This window comes from Rattus norvegicus, chromosome 2 (assembly GCF_036323735.1).
Source record: "Rattus norvegicus strain BN/NHsdMcwi chromosome 2, GRCr8, whole genome shotgun sequence".
Classification (NCBI taxonomy): Eukaryota; Metazoa; Chordata; class Mammalia; order Rodentia; family Muridae; genus Rattus; species Rattus norvegicus.
The window spans coordinates 191,431,030-191,435,989 of NC_086020.1; the positions used below are offsets into that span (position 1 = coordinate 191,431,030).

The 4,960-nt window shown below is 45.5% G+C and overlaps 1 pseudogene; it reads left to right on the plus strand.

The window, feature by feature from the left end:
* The first annotated feature begins 3,547 nt into the window (after positions 1-3,547).
* Positions 3,548-4,440, plus strand: Ppia-ps5 (peptidylprolyl isomerase A, pseudogene 5; annotated as a pseudogene).
* Positions 4,441-4,960: the final 520 nt, after the last annotated feature.

Sequence of the window (4,960 nt, forward strand, 5' to 3'; positions counted from 1 at the left end):
CTTCAGGGGGGAAAATCTCTTCCGGAACAACATTGAGAGCTGTTCAAATACCTCATGTTTCAGTCCCTGAGAGCGAACTGCCTCAAAATGCGACCCTGGCTTTGCGGGAGGTTCTGAAAGTGGGAGGGGGTGGGGAGGGACACTGCTTTCTTAAATGGAGTCAAACTGTATCTCTGAGCGACTTCCACCCATTTGGCTTGGCTCCTTTCTCTGAAGGCGGAACGGGCCAGTGTCCCTTTTAAATGTGCTGCCCAGAAAGAAACGCAGACTCCAAATGTGGTCTGATTTAGTTAGTGCCGTAGGGAATTGGGAGGGGGTGGGAAATAATAAAGCCACCAAGTTAACCAGCTTTAAAAAATGACAGACACAGAAAGTGCCGATAAGTGGATCCTTAGGATCATAGGCTAATGGGAGTCTCTGAAAATACCCAGCTGGGCTCTCTCCCACAGAGGAAACTCACACCTAAACCTGCCCAACCCACCGGGGCTGACCTGACCTATTTTCAAGGTATCCTGAAGAGAGAATTCCATGTGTGTCGACCATGGAGAGGTTTCTCACAAATCGAGCCCTATGAAATATTCTCAAATTGGTGTTTTCTCGTAGACTAATTTATTTTTGCATTTCCCGTCTCGCGTGCTATTATCTCTTCTGCCACATAAACTGTCTCCTTAATGAAACCGCTTACTGTATCATATTCAAGGAGAGTGTGTTCATCTGTTCCTGCAGGTTTCAGCTCCTACTGCATTAATTAACCACACTTCCTCCGTTATTTGCCCCCCCCCTTTATTTTTTATTTTTGCATGGGATGCATGCTGTTAATCCTTGTATTGTTGCATGGCTTTTTGTGAGACTGATGCATTCTCAGAAGTGAGGGGCAAATCCAATCTCTGTCATATGAGTCTTTCTTCAATTACCAGTGCCTTCCAAATGCATTTTGAGTGCTTGTGATTCTGAGTCGCTGTCTGGGGCAGCCATGGGAGAAGCTCTTGGAGCCAGGGAGGATAATGCCCCAATTCGGGTGGGTTGGCACGACGGTGCCCCAACATTGTAAGAGTTGGGAACTACACTCTATTCCTGCAGCCCCAAAACCGAGCCATGTCTCCCTGTCTTCAGAGTGAAGAATCCCTTTAAAAAGTGAATGCTCTTCTCGGTGGTTTTAAAAAACATGTTCTCAAGTCCCTGCATGAACATTCTTACAAGGGACACACCATCTACCAATTCCCTTATTGCCTTTTTTATCAAACCTTCCCCGGTTCTCCTCTGCAGCCCATTCCTGTCTGGTACACAATAGAGGTTTGCGTCTGTGCAAGCAACCATGATGGCCTCACCAGGTTCCTGCTCTAATGGGCCAAGCTGTCTCTCATTAACATTTAAATGTCTCCTCCTGAGAGTAGCGCACATAGTGATGTCTAAAATCCTGGCCTTAGGGAGGCTGAGGCAGGAAGATTTGATCCAGGAAAGCCTGGGCTATAAAGTAAAACCTGTCCCAAAGGCATTAAAATCATTAATTAATATAAATTAAATATAAACATATTTAATAAAATATATATTACATTACTATGTATTATGTATTATATATTATACAAGAATATTTAAGAATATATTGTATATTATACATAATGCATGGTGTATATTTTCTGTTATATTAAATATAATGTATAAATATGTTAAAAATAAATAAAAATTTTTAAAAAATCATTCATTAATATAGTAAAACAAATTATCTCCTCCTCACTTCCCTGCTTGGGCCTCCTTTAGAAGACTAAACTAGAACTTTTTTTTTTAATATTTATTTATTTATTTATTTATTATGTAATTCTGTAGCTGTCTTCAGACACACCAGAAGAGGGCATCTGATCTCATTACAGGTGTTCTGTGAGCCACCATGTGGTCGCTGGGATTTGAACTCAGAACCTCTGGAAGAGCAGTCAGTGCTCTTAACCACTGAGCCATCTCTCCAGCCCAAGACTAGAACTTTTAAAAAATTGTTCTAAGCGTCCAGTCTTGAGTACCACGGTGCACACGAGGAAGACAGTGGGCAACTCATGGAGTCGGTCCTCTTCTCCTACCTACATGAAGATCAAACTGGGCCACTGGGCCAGTAGAGCAAGCATCTCCACCCTAAGCCCTCTCAGTACCCTACATTGGGGTTCTTGTATGTTCTAGACCATCCATCTCTCTGTCTGACTTGAGTCCCTCAAGACATCACAGCCATAGGCTAAGTGCAGCAAGGACAGCTGCCTGTGCACCCCATTGGGAAGTCCTTCCTGAGGCTACGTGGATCACATTGCTGCGAATTCTGGAGACCCCGGTGTATAATGGCAATAGTTCTTAGGGTCCACAGGGTTAGAAACGGAACCATAGAAAAACTGTCCTCAAATGTTTTTAAAGCTCAGTGAAAAGTGCATATGCAGCAAGTTAAGGCTTATGCAGACTCATGATCGGGTTTCCATGATGCCAGCCCCATGCCCTACTGGAGGTAAAATGATGTGGTTCAGTATCCAAACCAGTCAGAATTCTTTGTTGCAAACAATTGAAATCAAGTTCAGCTGACATAAATAGGAAGATTGTGATGGAGAGAAGTCAGCAAATGGGGACCACAATCTGGAATTAGGGCAATCAGATTCCACTGGCACCTCCCTTCCGGAACATGGACAACTACTTCATAGCCGAGTGAGTTGTAAGCCATCTGGCTTCTCTGTGTAACTCAGGGGCAAACCCCACGGGAAACTATGCAGCTGGTAATTCGGAGGTATGCTCACATCCAATTGATGTAGGGCGGGACAGCAAGGATCAGATATCTCTTTTCTTAGGAGAATTCCCCCGCAATCTGTTGCTGGGCAGTTTCCCAAGAGAAAGATGTTCAGTGGTTGCTGAATAGCTTTCTTTTAAAGTTCTGTTTGATTTTTAGTAATTTGTATGAGTTTGTCTCTGTGTGGTATATACTCGTGAGTACGGGTACTCTTGCAGGCCAGAAGAGGGCATTAGGTACCCTGGAGCGGGGTGAACTAATGGTAGTTTGTGAGCCTCCTGAACTCTAATCTGTGAAGAGCAGCAGGTGCTGTTAACCACTGAGCCGTCTCTCCATCCCCAAGGGGTCTTCCTGATGAGCAAAACAGCAGCCTTGGTGGTACACGCGGCCAATCAGTGAGCTGAAGAGGATGAAGCAGAAGATGGAATTTGAGACCAGCCCGAGAAGAGGAGGGAAGTGATCTATTAGGTAAAACTTAGTCAGTGGTGGGACCGAAGAGATAGCTAAGCAGTCTATGCTCTTGCAGAGATGGGGAAGGGGACAGGACTGGACCACACTCAATCACGCAGGTTAGATGGCTCACAGACCTCTGTAGCCCAAGTTCCAGGGGGATCCGAAGGCATCTGCACTCAAGCTCGCGCGCTCGCTCTCGCTCTCGCTCTCTCTCTCTCTCTCTCTCTCTCTCTCTCTCTCTCACACACACACACACACACACACATTCATACATAATTAAAAATTAAAAATAAGAAGTAGTTTTGCAGATGCTGCTGTCCCCTGTCACCTCTTGCTGCAGCCATGGTCAATCCCACCGCATACGTCGATGTTGGGCCGTGTCTCCTTCAAGCTGTTTGCAGACAAAATTCCAAAAACAGCAGAAAACGTTCATGCTCTGAGCACTGGAGAAAAAGGATTTGGCTGTAAGGGTTCCTCCTTATAGAATTATTCCAGGACTCCTGTGCCATGGTGGTGATGTCACACAGCACGGTACACAGCAGGTCCACCTACGGAGAGAAAGTTGAAGATGAGCACTTCATCCTGGCGCATACGGGTCCTGACAGCTTGTCCATAGCAAATGCTGGATCAAACACAAATGCTTTCCAGTTTTTCGTCTGCACTGCCAAAGCTGAGTGGTCTGATGGGAAGCACGTGATTAGGGCTGAGTGGTCTGATGGGAAGCACGTGATTAGGGCTGAGTGGGCTGATGGGAAGCACGTGATTAGGGCTGGATGGGCTGATGGGATGCACGTGGTCAAGACTGAGTGGTCTGGTGGGAAGCATGTGATTAGGGCTGAGTGGGCTGATGGGAAGCACGTGATTAGGGCTGAGTGGGCTGATGGGAAGCACGTGGTCAAGACTGAGTGGTCTGGTGGGAAGCACGTGATTAGGGCTGAGTGGGCTGATGGGAACCACGTGGTCTTGGGGAAGGGAAAGAAGCATAAGGATTGCGGAAGCCATGGAACGCGCTGAGTCTGGCAAGACCAGCAAGGAGATCACCGTGGACAACTCTAATGCTTTGGACTTGCATTCCTTCTGTAGCTCAGGAGAACGCCCCAACCCTATCTGTGCGCAATACCCTGCAATCTCTGCTCTCACTGAATTTCTCACTGAATTTTCCTCATTCTCCTCCAGGTTTGGCTGGATTTCAGAGTAAAGTTTATGATTATGAATACAAACTAAATAACTGTTAAAAATAAGAAATAAATCTTTAAAAACATAACCAATGGTAGAAAAACTCCATGAAGAATGGAGTTTTCTTCCAGATCCATGGAAGAAAAAAAAAGACAATGAATGATCCTGATAAATGAAGAATAGTTAAAACTCAGAGGGAAACGTTCGAGAAAACAGAAGTCCTGCACTGTGGCTCCCAGGTTTCCAGGTGCCTTGCAGTCGGGACACACAAGCAGGGATCTGTGGTCCCTTTGCTTCACTTGATTTTTTCCAGGACTTGGAATTGTGGATTCGACAACACTTGACAATACCTTGTTTACAGCTGCTGTGTGAGAGAGAAAAGAAAGAGCGTAACATCTTAACCATGACATGGAGATTTATTTCCCATGAAAATCTGGAGGCGGGCAGTCCTGGGCTGGTCTGTTGGTTCTGTGGTGTCCACAAGCCCAGGCATCTGTATTGTTTTCTTTGTCATCATTAGTAGTATATTGCTCCTAACCACAGGGACTCTTCAGAGCTGCTGGAATTCCAGCCACTGTG